Source organism: Copidosoma floridanum, unplaced genomic scaffold, assembly GCF_036245765.1.
Source record: "Copidosoma floridanum isolate Cflo_tuat_1 unplaced genomic scaffold, Cflo_Japanese_pri ptg000025l, whole genome shotgun sequence".
Lineage (NCBI taxonomy): Eukaryota > Metazoa > Arthropoda > Insecta > Hymenoptera > Encyrtidae > Copidosoma > Copidosoma floridanum.
The window spans coordinates 2,243,835-2,258,046 of record NW_028321902.1 but is presented as its reverse complement, the minus strand read 5'-3'; the positions used below and the strand labels follow the sequence as shown (position 1 = coordinate 2,258,046).

General features: G+C 41.9%; 1 protein-coding gene across 3 annotated transcripts in view; it reads right to left on the bottom strand.

Annotated features, from left to right (window-relative positions):
• Window positions 1-14,212, bottom strand: part of bru3 (CUGBP Elav-like family member bruno 3) — an 825,259-nt gene that overhangs the window by 81,623 nt on the left and 729,424 nt on the right. The window contains exon 1 of one of the 3 annotated variants that reach the window (XM_089595411.1): window positions 4,906-5,124. The exons of the other annotated variants lie outside the window; for them this stretch is intronic. The gene's annotated coding sequence lies outside the window, so the exon portion shown is untranslated. Of the gene's footprint in view, window positions 1-4,905; window positions 5,125-14,212 lie in introns of those variants that run through there. 3 annotated transcript variants of the gene reach the window in all.

The window sequence follows — 14,212 nt, the reverse complement described above, 5'->3', positions numbered from 1 at the left end:
TAGGCCAAAAACACTCCTCGATTTTCATGTATTATATCTTATTTTTCGTATACGTAAAAAAAATTTGTTTGTAATGAACTGTTCCACCCCCACGCGTTTGCGATCCGCTCGAATACCCTTCATTTCCAAGCTGACTCGAACAATCGAAATGCCTCTCGCTTTAAAATACAAGCGAAACGGCCCCATCCCTCCATTCCAGCGCATACTCGGGAAAATCAGTGCTCGCAAACCGCGACTATTTCCCCGAAGAAAAAAAAAAAGACAAACATCCGCAAGCAATCCGGCGAATTTCGAAGGGAAGACGCGCAGTCGTCGGATTTCCCCGAGAATTCCGCGCGCGTTAATTGTTATTCCGGCCCTTTCGCGAACAACAACGTTACACCGCTCCCGTATATGCGCGTCGCTTTGATTTCCCGGTGGTTTCGATTTCGCAGCTGTGAGTATTTGCAAACCCGAATCGTTTTCGGATACCCGGGGATCTTTTCTCTGCGGTGGATCGTTTTGTGCCGCTGCCGGAATAACTAGAGAGAAATACGCTTGGGAAACGTAAACAAATGCCGATGTGTATAGTCGTTGGGGGTACCTTGTTTTCGCTGCTACGGCGATGAGTTACTTTTAATTACTTCTCCTGTTGGAGTTCGAGTGTACGGTTGCTCCTGTAAATACAGAGTTTGGATCTAATCGTAATGATGGTACAAGTGCTCGCGCGCATTTTTATGCTTTCAAAACGGATATACTAAGGCAAGACTTTGAGAGAAATCAAGACGAAATTTTAGAATTCTACTGGATCCTGCTGAAGTCTTCGTCTTGATGTATGTGTTATACATTCTCTTTTCACATCAAATCGATATGTCGCAAATTTTTCTGGAAACCTAAGACCTCTTTCCTAATTTTTGCAATCACACATTGTAGAATTCAAAAAGCTTTACCTCAACTTGTGATAATTTACAAATTCTTGTGGTTTTGAGACGTAATTTGCATGTTGAATTAACGTCCCATCGCGTCGATTTTTCGATCATATGGCCTCCGAGCAAGAAATTGACAAGCAACACATGACGAGAGCCTTTGTACAAAAAAATAGTTGGACCAAGAAAAGACTTATATTTTGAGATTACTCGAGGTCCAATGGAAAATCTTCAAAAACCGTAGCTCATCTTGTAGCAACCTTACGTAAAATATATTCTTTGATAATACTGTAGCTTTATAATTTTCTAGTACTACTATTGTTTAGTGATTTATTTTCCACAGATATAAAGAGTTTCACGTAGAGCCACTGAACATCATGGCGTTTAACAATTCATTGCATTTATCAACGGAAAACCTCAAATTTCCAAAATCGACACCCAAAACTTCATCGCACCCCACAAAATACAAATTCCTAATTTTCGCCCACCCAGTACCCACACGGATGCCCCCAGTACCGATTCTCCTTACCTCTTGGATGGCCCAAAAACACCAGCACTCCCACTCCGGTTGGAAAATCACACACAGGCGCCAAGACGTGCGAGAAAAATATATAGGAGCGCGCGGGTAACCAGGTGCACCCGAGTGCGTTCGTTGACCTCGGGGTGCACGTGTGTACACACACAGGAGAGAAAAGCCGCTCTCCGCGCGCTCTAGCCCCTGTGTGCATAGAAGTGAATTTACTACGCTGCGTTGCTCTTGAAATTTATCATATAACAGGCCGAATATTTATGCATGTGTACACCAAGCTTGGCGGGGGGGGGGGTGGTAATGCGCGCCTTTGGCTTTATTTTGCTATGTTTCATTTTGTTCCCACCTCGCGTAAAAATTTGGCTCCGTCGGTGTGGGGGACGCACTGAATTGTTCATAAGGACACTTTGCCGAGTCGGGGGAGTGCGTCGAGCTTAGGATTTTCGGTAACGCGTGTCCCGGCTCGTCGTACGTGGGATTAAAATTTATTTTTCTTTTTTTTTTCGAGATTTACCGTTTCTTCGTGTACTTTTTACCTTGGACATGCGCTTATTTTTTTTCGACATGGAGAATCGTAATCCTAACAATAATCAAAGATGTTACGCAAATAAGAGAATTTGAACTTGACTTTTTAGAGTATAAGAAACGGAAGAACGAGAATCACCATGGAAATTTAGTCTGTGAACCAATAATAGACAAATATCAAAATTCAACACTTACAAAAAGACCGGCTTAATAGATAAGTTGGTTTCTCTACTGAAAGTTCTAAGCTGGTCAACTTTATTTCCCTCTTTTGAAAACCCTCACCAAAACCACCTAATGAGTAGCAACAAAATAACAAATCGACCGTAAAATTTGAGCTCGTTACCCTCTAATTCTTCCTTCGTGGTATCTTTTTACCACAGACATTTTTACTGCTTTTTCGTCTTTGTGGTTTTTTTTGTACAGAAAAGTTCAAGGCTATAAATATAGTAAATGAATACTGCAAGAGCCCTCGTATTTTTTCGCAACAATTGCTACAGGTTTCGTGAGAAAAGTTACTTGCACCCGCGTTCGTAACCATCGTGTTTTTGATCCATTACGAGTCAGTTTCGATACTGTCACATATCAACGCTCCGGGACGCGTCAGCGTGAAAATTCCCTGTCCAATGTCATTATAGCGAGGAAATTCTGTTACCAGAAGAAATTTTAATCACACGTGATTGGTAAACTCGTCCAACGAGCTCCCGACGCTTTTTTTCCCTCCCCCTTCGTTTGATCGAAGCGTCACTTGAAATTGCGCGTGGATACATGTGATTATAAATAATTCCAATAAGCTCGTTAATTTCGTACGATTACCGGCGATGGCTCAAAAACGAAACTACTCGTTTTGATCATCAGGCTACGTACATATATGGGGTGGGAAAAAAGGAGAAAAACAGAGGCCGAATCGCGTGCCAGGGTGCGATTACACGTCCTCGGTGCATAATTAATATTTACCATTATCGTCCTGACGGACCAACCCATCCACTACGAATGAACGACGGTAGTCGCGTTCACTCCAAATTGGAGGCAAACAAAGCGTAAATCATCATCACCATTCGTTGCGTTGCTGATAAATCGGTCGATTAATTGTTGCACAGAGAGAGAGAGAGAGAGAAAAAAGGAGAATGCAAAAGGGAGAGATAAGTAAAGCACGAATAAATCAATGCCCCTCCACCTCAGCCATCCCACTCCGTGCTGCATAATACACGTACGAAATCATTTTGCCGCGGAGCTGGCTGCGCGTAAATTAATTACCATAAGCCGACGCGCTTATTTCATTTATATGTACGGTAAGAGAGAGGGAGGGAGGGGGGAACCTTAAGATCGGCAATAAATAACGGAATCAAGCGGTGGAGGGTTATCTTTCTCGGTCCTCTCCCTTTCCTTTGTTCTTGTTAATGCCGCGGAGGTTCTTTAGCTGCGCGAGCCGATTTTTCGCCGATGTCGAATTTTTCACCGGTTCGTCCTTTAATCATCCCGTTGTTTTGTTCACAGATAGATAAATTTGATCATTTTTGGTGAGTTTAAATGATTTTCAATAATCAATAGAGTCGGTATTGTTAAGAGAAATATTTATGTACAACACTGACACATCTTCGTCTCAGAAATATTCAACATCGATATAGTTTATCCAGTATCGAAAACGATGTTTGTTTACCTACTGTCTTATATACATGGGGCAAACAAGATCAGGTTCATGATATACACCGTACCTTGTGTGCACAGACGAAAAGTCAACTTTATTCCGAAAATCAATAAATATAGACTTCAGAAAAGCAAAATAGTCATCCATGTGGAAGGTCTCGAAAAAAGGTCAAGTTTCAACTAATTTTGTATTCTTTTTTCCTTTTCTTTCAATAAAGAAACAGGGGCTTTTTATTATGGTATCTTTTTTTTTCTACTTGTGACTTTAGAACATAATTTGCATTATAATCAATGGTTAAGAGGTTACGTTGACGTCGAGTTATATCGACTTATCGATACCGCATATCGTAAAAAAGCGTAGTCAGTGGGATTCTCGATCGTTATACACATAACAAAAATATTGTAACATTTTTATCTCGTCTTTTTTTCTATAACTTGTATGGTCGTTTCCAATAATCCATAGCTCAGTAGATTACAGAAATGTTGGTGATTTTATCAAAACAATAAGTACACATCGATACATCGAAATGTTAGCCTACATTAATTCCCTCGGATGGTTTCGATAGTATTTAGATTCGATTCAATGAATACATATGATTCTTTGATCTACCCATTGCTTCGGCCTCCAAACAAAATCAACTATCAAAAGTTTTTCTCCAAACGCGCGCAAACAAGACCCTCCACCCTCTCCCATCCAGCCCACATTGAATCACCTTCCGGCCAATAAAACTTCCCCATAGCCGAGTCGCGTCACGACCCCCTTTTTTTAATCACAACATCTACAAGCAGCCACTCGATTTTTTCCAACGTCTCGAAGAAAAAAAAGGGCGCAAGGGAGCTGCGAGACGAGTGGAAGAAGGAAAACCCATACGAGGAGGAGCCACCCTCGAGGCCACTTATCGGGGGCGACCAGACGATCTCCCCCACGAGCCTCCTTTTTTTTATCTGCTCCTATACTCCCGTCATCTCTTCCATGGCTCCCGCTACTTTACGACGATCTCGCTCTAATGAGGCGACGCGATAACGTTGCCGTACCCTTCCTTACGACCAAGATAGCGGGGACTGTAACGTTTGTTTGGGTTTTTGATGAGATTCTCCAAAGCTTTTCGTTTGAAAAACAAAACTTTGTTGACCTTGAGTGTTTGTCATTGAGATAGGCTGGGCTGAGGACTAATCGTTCGGCTTCGAGTTGTTTGTACGTCCAAGCGAGTAACGAGTCCATTGCGTGTCTTGGGATATGGACAATGGAAGTGAATGACTTGGGATTGTATTCAAATGGTAAAACATAATGTACAATCATACCTATGAGGTCTTTGTCGGTTCTCTTTGTCACTTTGAACTACAAAAAAGCAACATCTATGTATACACACACCAAACTCCCAAAGCCCTCTGCTTGTCTTTCTTCGCGCATCGTTGGCTCCTCGTCGAACTTTCGAAGGTATAATACGCGAGTAATCGTCTTTTCCTGCGTATAATTACGTTATAAGAAGACCAAAATTTCCGAGAGAAGACTAAAGTATACACGGATACTTTGATCGGCCCAAAGAGACTTAACGAGAAAGAAAAATATGTCCGCCACGGAGCACGGGAGGGGAGTACAATGGCTGGGAGTTTCTGTGCACGTAAAAGGAGGGATGGGCACTGTGATACACGCGTTAAGAGGATCGCAATTTGAATGAAGGAATGGGGAGAGGGGCAGCTACTTTATAGAACTGATGTTATAGTATGTTCTATTGTTTAAACGCGCAAAAAATAAAAAAAAAAAAGAAAAACTAAGGGGGGAACATGATAAATACTAATAAACTATTGTCCTTATATGTATGTAGACGAATTCGTGTGTTTTTCAATATTCAACCTATATGTACTTCGAGCACATAGACGATAATATCCAGCGCGTGCGGCATTAGGTCCTGTCATTTACACGCTCGCGTCCCCGCGTTGATACGTAAATTGATGGACACTGTATTGTACAGGTACTGCTACTGACTTTTACTCGATCGATTTTGAGTAAGTGTATATACTGGTTAACTCTGCGTGGGTATCAATTTGTATTTCAGCTCGGGAAAATATTGTCGCTCGACAAGTTAACTTTTGTAACGAGTGAAACAATAACTGCGCCAAATACGTTTTTCGTGTTGCTGATGAAGGAAAAAATTTTTTGGTTGGTAATGTAAAAGTGCTGTGTAAATCGTCCCTTGATTGCGTGTTGTACTAGATAATAAATGTGATGTGAAGAAAAGGTAAGCGAGACTATCGATCGGGGTGTTTGATGTATTGTGACAATTTCACATTTTACCGGAATAGACATACTTGGCGTATACAATTAAATACTATGAACGAATGCAGAGGAGAAATTTCTTGAATCGAAAAAATGTATCTTCGATTACGTAAAAGTTATAAAAAGGAAGCTACTTTTTAAATTTAAACCAAATCAAATGTCAATTATTCGAATCAGTTGGGCAGGTTGCACAATTTATCAGATGACCCATGTACTTGGTGTAAATTTTTTTATCTCACAATCGTAGACAATAAAGCATTTTGTTCTTCCAAAACTACTATAGATCACTAAGTACTGTAGATCAGTTGAAATAAGAAATAAATATGATCGATAGTACAAATTCTACTTGGCCAATCGATAATACAGCTTCTTATTTTCCGACAGTCATGATTGGAAAATGTATACTTCCTTCGAGTATGAAAGAGTAATGACACCAAGAGAAACTGCTCGGTGTAGGTACAACAAAGTGGGCGCGTACGTATTTAACGTGTATACACAAAGTGAAAAAGCACGGAAGAAGGAGGGTTGGATACATACCACGTCGCACGCGAACGCCGCGCTTGTCACTCGCTCTTCCGGTGTGGTGTGTATATGTACATACATGCATGCAAGTAATGTATACATGTGTAAGTGTGCCGAGCCAGCAGTGCAAACGCAACAGATGGAACAACCGAGAAAACGAAAAAGGGAAAAATGAAAGGGGACATTGGATTCGTGCTTTGCTCATTTCCCTGCCTTACCAGGCCTCGGTCGCCTCTTCTGCTCCTTTTATTGAGACCTGTTTGATTATTTATTTGGACCAGATGCTTTTGAGGGTACTTTGGTGTTTTTGTGACCAAAATAAAGGAGGTGCTTTTTTTTATGTATCCTAATCCATCACGTTTCTCCTAAAAAATTAAATACAAAACTTGCTTTCGATAATTCGACCTAGCCAACAGTGCTGCAAAAATACATTCCTAGACACGTCTTTCGTTGAAGAAAAAGAAGAGAGGAAAAAAAAAAAAAAATACCTAAGAAGGCCGGGTCGTTCGCTCCTTCACGTGCTCGAGGGTTGGCTCTCTTTTTCCCCGGGACAGCTCTCACCCCTGAATTATTGAGAGAGATAGGTGTTCTCCCTCCCTCTATTTTTTTTTTTCCCCCCCGTGACAGATCGATGTCACAAAAGAAGCAAGGGAGGTGGCGGCGCGCCGATCGGCCCAAGCTTTTCTCCGCTCCCTGCGTATATGCCATACATTATGCAGGGATGCCGGGAGGGTGTTGTTGCTGCTACTGCTGTTGTTGCCTCGAGGGGGTATATATGTATTATATGTGCACGCGGGCACACCGACCGACGTGCAGAAACATACTTACGCGCGAGTTTTTCTTCACGTGCGAAATGGAGGAGGTATGAAATAAGGTACCGAGTGTGTGGTTTGCTTTTATTTTGCTTGACAGTGCGACGTGAGCTTCAATGTGACTGTTTATTGGATTTTTCAATGTGACGGGGGGGTTGTGGTACTTGTTTGGGACACTGAATGGTTGATCATCCATGTGATTTACAATGATTTTACCAAGTATTTATAAAAAAGAAATAAATGCTTCTCATCTTTACTTATGCTTGTGCTGCTCGTAACTAGGAGAAACCACGTTTGCTTACCTGAAACAGAAAAAAATCAAGTACCCGATGAATTAACCCCTTAGGAACATCTACAAAGTGTTTTGTTTTTATTTAACTCGTAAAAATTAATTATTATGTTGCTTATCTTTTATAAAACGGTGATTGTCGTGTGATTTGAGTATTTTTATTCATTAGATCGATTTGTTAGGAGTTAGAAAATTCAAAAGAGGGATTATGTGAAAAAAATGATGAAAGATTCTAAATGGAGCTAGTCTTATGAAAAAATCAGAAAAGTACAAGTATTTAAACAAAGTTGAGGGGTCCCAGTGAAAAATTCGCATGGGGCTGAGCCCCTTTTTTGGATGATCCATCCCAAAAACACCAACCGCGGATTATTGGACGAATCCAACAGCGCAACCCTTGAAATCGCCAACTTTGTGCAAGAAAAAGATCCAATGGAGGGAAAAATAAACTCGAAACTTCATTAAAACCACGAGCTTTTTTCCAGCTCCAAACGACAAAAACTTTCTTTTTCTCCATTTGTAAAAAAACCTAACCAAATTCCCGCAGCCGTGCAACTCGACATTCGAGTTGGCGTGCCCTTTTTTCCGCGAAATAAAAAAACAGAGGACGCCTCGTTATATGTTTCATTGCAGCGTCAGATACGACGAAAGGGGTATCGGTGTTTTTGAAAAAACAAGGACGAATGGATGGAGGGAAAAAAGCTCTCGGCTCTTTGTGCTCGCCACGCGACCTTCTATTTTGTTTGTTTCGAATGTCTTTTGAGCACGGATACGCGCAGTTTTTCCTTGGAACGGAAAAAGAGGGGTTTCGATTACGCGAGCCTTTTTGAAAATGATAGCGTGCGCGAGGGATCGGATTTCCAGAGAACGGGGCCCCGCCCGCGTTTGAGAATCGAATTTTTTCGCTCATTCGTTTTGCTGCATTCCGATACGTTTACCTCGGTGTACTATTATTTTTTTTTATTTCGTCTCGCACACAACACACAAATTCATCCCTCCATCGGTTAAATTCATAAATCTTCGATGATACTCGAACATTGAGGGTAGGTATACACCAACTATAGAGCACGTATTTTGTATCATTAAACCAGTAGCAATTATTCATAAAGATTCTCAAGCACGACCTCCATAAATGTATACGAGTTCAATATTCATAATCACGATTCCCTTGCCATTGTTATACATACTTGCGATTTTTCTTCAATCAAGTGTATCTACGAGAGAGCCCGGCCTATGTTAATATCCCGGGCTACGTCACGCGAAATGCATAATCGAGAGCCATTTCGCCCAAGTGGACATTATCGAGTCCATTATTAAAAATTGAACGAGAGCCCGGCTACCTACTTTGCCTTTGACTTTGCACTGTACGTACCGACGCCCAAGAGCAAGGAAGTAATTACCCCTGCTTTGTTATATATGAAACGATGTTTTATATGGATTCTATCTCCAATTTTCTCGACTCGTACTTTTTATTGATATTAATATTTACCGAGGACTTGTTTTATCGGGTACCCATCGCAAGAGGAAAAAAACAAGCTGTTCTCTTTCAATCTTCGAAGCAATAAAAAGCGGAATCTCGATGAGAATAAATTTCCAGCCACTGCGCGATTCGTCAACTCGCCATGAGAAAAAGTTTCGGAATCCAATAAATCTCGGTGTGGGAATCGCAAGTAGGGCTCGAAAATTTTCGGAAAAAATCGCCCGCACGGAAAAGACTTTGGGGAAACTTTCCAAAAGATATAGTTCGTATTCCAACCGGGATCCCATGAAGCAAACACACGACAGTTTTCCGGAAAACTTTCGAGGCCGACGAGCGCCTAACTAACAAACATCGAACCGATAGGGGAGCTTCTCTCGTCCATTGTCCCACCTAGTTTTTACCTATACACCCATGCAGACGTAACGGCAGCAGTAGATGCGAATACATATGGCGTCGAGTTCGCTTCAGCCAATTAATAGGAGATAGGGGGGAATCGAAGAGCCCATCGACAGATGACACTGAATTGACTCGTCTTCGAGTACGGAGCACGTGCACTCGCGTATGCGTGACACGTATGTCGGTCAGAAGGTTTGGATTTACGAGGGGTCGGAAGGGCCGAGTAATTCGAGACAGCACGTACTTATCTTTACGTCTGAATTTTCATTTTTGTGCCCTCGATGCGACGGTTGTTCATTTTTCATAATTTTTGTTTTGTTTTTATTTCAATATTTGTTTAACCAACTGGCCAAAAATAGGTTTGTGGGTCTCACTGGGTGGAACCAAAAAATTTAAGTTAATTTGCGATAATCTGAGAAACAATGCAATTGGGAATGTTATTTGTAGCATAATCTTAAGATGAAAAAAATTTATAAATACTTTTTTTCTCCATTATAGGAGGGTTTAGTTTCTTCATTAATCACCAACATTCCAGTAACCTTATAACAAACTCATCAGGAAGAATGCAAGTAAACTAAATTCTTAATATAAAATTCGTAAGAAGCATTTGATTCCATCGGATCTGAGACTACGTGTGCGTGTAACAATGAGGCAACGTAACGCTGAAACATGAAAATGGGCCAGTAGAGATCAAGAGCATCGTCATAAATTTTCATACAATTATGTGTTCGTTCCCTTGTAGAACCTCCCCACGTATATATATATATGTGCAGGGCCAAACTAAAGCAAAAGAAGAAGACCACAAAACCCATCTCCCTCGTATATATACGTATATACAGCTGTAATAAACAGCCCAGAGGGTGCAAGCTCGCGTGTGCGTACCTATGGGTGTCTCACGATTGCGCTCAAAGCACTCGTTTTTCTTCCCGTGAGCTGAACTCGGGAATGCATCTCGGGGGATCTGTTGGGATTTTTCAGGCTACAACTCAGTGGCACGCACACACTCTCCTCGTTCTTAGTATGAGGAAAAAGATGCAATCATTTTCTTTCGAAGGATTAGAAAAAAAAAAAGAATAGTTTACTCGAACCTCTTGATAGCCAAAGAGTGCGCGTTTTTGTAGGTTATGTATACAGCAGTAGTTGGAGATAGAGAGAGAGAAAAAATTAATACCCGTGAGGATTTCGAACGGGAAAATAGCGCGTGGAAGTGAATAAAGCGTAAGCCGACTAAGCTTGCGCTCGCGAGAGAGAAATTGTATGCAGGATAGGTAGGTGCAAAGGTGATTACTCGAGAGAGAGGGGCTTAGCGCCGAAATTGCGCGCCTCGTTAAAATGACGACACCGACTTATCTTTTACGTTGTATTCGCGTTTGTTCAACAGAGAGAAGGGGTTGGATGAAAGAGCCGATATAATGGATTCGAAAGACGTTTATGTTTAGGCTTTAATTAGGGCTCGAGATCCCTCTAAGCTGAGGGATTCCGTTCAAGGTGTGCGCAAGAGGGGTATACCTCTGTTTCTCGGGGTTATGGGGATTAGCTGTTTGAGAATCATCTTCTTGTCTCTTGTTTTCGAATTTTATCATTTAATCAGCGTGGCTTGAGGACGTTCTTGTTATTAATTTTTCCCCAGCGCCGTAGCTATTTGATATTAGTGTCTCCGAAAAGTATCGTAACATAACCTCAACTTTCTGAGCGAAAAAAAAGTTAACGATGCGCCCACCTTATACACGTATAATATACCCTCTCGCGGGTACATACGACCGCAAACAAATAATCCTTTATTTCCTTTACGACATGCTTATCTCTCGTTTTTTTCCCTCCTCGTATGGTTGCAGGCGTGTGCGCGAGTACATACGTACATGTACACATGTTCTCCGGGGAGTAATTTTGTGTAACGTAGCACGGTGTTCTCAAAAGTCTCGGGGCGCGTATACATTTCAAGTTTAAAATGCAATCGCCGAAGTGAACGTCGAACGAGCGTGAAGATTGTGTATGTGGGTTGCGGGGTGTTGACGGCAAGCCATTTCGTTCGACCAAATTTACGACGGTCCTATTTTTTTCTCACTTTTATCGCTACAACTATATGCATCATACGGTTTTTTGTTACTTCTTGTTGATGGTCACGTAACGCCAATTTATTTTGACGTGCTTTTTAACCATGTATCGTAATAAATTTTCCTAACCTAAAATCAATCAAAAATCGCTGTCTGTCGATACCCTACGAAACCTCCGCCACCCCATCCATCGAATACCTTCTATCTCTGTTTCCATTCGCATAAGCCGTCTGAGCTACATATATATCAAAAGAGAGAAAGCCACTCCCGGGTTTCTTGGTCTCTTCGTATGCCACGAGGGTAAGGATATAGGTAATTGGGTTACGTGCCTAATACCTCTGAAACCGAAGGGAACGAAAAAAAAAGGGAGACTTGGCGCGTCATTCGGTTATCTAAATTCACTTTTCGTTTGCCTGACGCGCCCTCCATGTTATGTGCCGTTCTTCCCGTCTTCCGTCGGCACTGGCTTGCGTATCGATTACTGCTCTGCCAAGTGACGTGGACGTATCTGTATAGGACCATACCGAATGAGATATATCAAGGCGGTGTCGAGGATACTTACTACTTTTTACTGAAAACTCTTGAAAGTTCTCGTGTGATCGATACAGTAATGTTTTTAAACAATCATAGGAGATACTAAGCTAAAAGGTTTATCATTTTAATAAAATATTTGTTGTTCCAAATAATAACCCTATACTTTACATTACAAGGATTAGCTATACGAGTTTTTTTTTTTTTCATTATTCCGTTGACATAAGTTTTCAAAATTTATACTCCATACTTAAAAATGATCCATCAGCTGTATCATATCCTGCTAGTACCATCCAACAAGAGAGTTTTAATCGATGTACGACGGGTTGAACCTTTCTCAGCTTCTGCCATGCCATGACCTAATCACCAACATATTTTTCTTCCACGTCTATAAGAAGCTAGTGGAATTTGCAATTTTTATTAGAGTTGGAGCTACTTGTGCGATGCGACCGATTCTTCAAGTCTCACTGAGTATGATTGTGGAGTATACATTTGGGGATGAGTTTGATTTGCTTACCAAACGTTGATGGAGTTTTATGGTTTCGACGTCATTTTACCATTAATTCTCCCAAGAAAATTTGTTTTTTTTTCAGAAGTAACGAGATTATGATAAAAACAGTAATTTGATGTTCCAATCAGTTTTAGGTGAATCAGCATTTCCACCGCAGCCCCAAAAGTCTTCATTCACGAGAACAAAACAGCTCGAAACTCTTGTACGGCGTTGTATACATGATCTAAAAATCATCCAGTCACAATTAAACACTGTCGTTCAAGTCATAGCGTATCAATCGTCGCGTTGCAAAATAACTACACGTTGAAAAGAATCCCCAACCCCATCGACACAAACAACGCAAGACAAACGCCCGGCAATACTCAAGTGGTCCTTGCGCACGAGGATTAAAGTTCACGGGAAAACGATACACTTTCTCCCGAGTCGGGGGCCACTTTGTTTCCTTCACCTCGCGAACCTTTGCGCAATAGTATACACACACAGCTTGAACTGGGTATATATCCTTTTTTTTTTTTTTTTTTTTTTTCTTCTTCTTCCTCTCGCTCGGGTCAGCGATCTTATAAGGTACGGCCCCTTTGCCGCTCTGTAAATAAATGGCCTGTACTTATGAGGGTCACCTGCACACGAGGGAGAAATAAAGGAGCTAGACGCGATAAACGCTTTTATACCGGGATACTCGCTCTTGTTGTTTGTTGTTGTCCACGGGGGTGTGTGTGTGCGCTACTTATACGCGAACGGCGGGGATGCTGGCTGCTCAGATAAGGCTGGCTTCCTATTCCTCTTTCCACCCCCTCCTTCTTCTCGAGAGCTTCGTGGGAAATGGATAAACTATTTTTTCGCCCAACAGAGATACAGATACGTTTTTATGGGTAACAGTATGGACGCGGAGGAAAAAACAGCGAACGCTGACGTTCGGAGTAATGGCGCATCGGATGAAATAGAGGCGGATGTGAAAACCAAAGCACGTGTTTACGATCACTTGTTACTATCCCGTGTAGTGAGGAGTGACTGGAAAACGATGCTTTGCTGTGGCCTCAAATTGCATTTTCCAAGGAAAAAAAAAACCCCCAAAGCATCCTTAAATGCAATCAAAATCAAAGGTTAACGAAGTTTATAACCATCCCACCGCACGCCAAAAGGAACGGGTTTGGTGATGCCTCGGAGGTGTACTCGCCCACTCGAAGACTCGATCACCATGCACACACGCCCAAAACTTAGTTGACGCGTGAAGCAGCAGCTTCGCTTCACTAGACACACATATCCATAGAGCTCCTCGAGAAAGCGAGGGGGGGTTAATAAGCCGATGATTCGAGCACCAGCCTGTGGGCCGAATTGTCGGCCCAAATGAACTTTGCTAGCTCGTTACCCTTGCCTCCCCCCCCCTCTTCTGAATATTCACGAGTTTCTCGCGCGTACACAGTATCCGTGCTCTGGGCCATTTGCCCAGGCCTTCAATATGTTTGCCCTCTCTCTCTCTCTCTCTCTTACCAGCTAACGTAAACGCTCGGCCGATCCGTCATATGTACACGAGATCCATGCATATGCACGGAGATGAGAAGGTCTGGCTGATGTATCGACTGGTTGAATCGATCATTGCTCTTTGGAATATGTGTATAGATGCGCACGCTCGGATCTAATGAGCTCCCAAGTCTCTAATTGGGGGGAAGGGGAGAATTTTGGGAGTAAGGCGAACTTTGCGAATTATACAGATAGAGAGGGATCCTCGAGGATTTACCCAA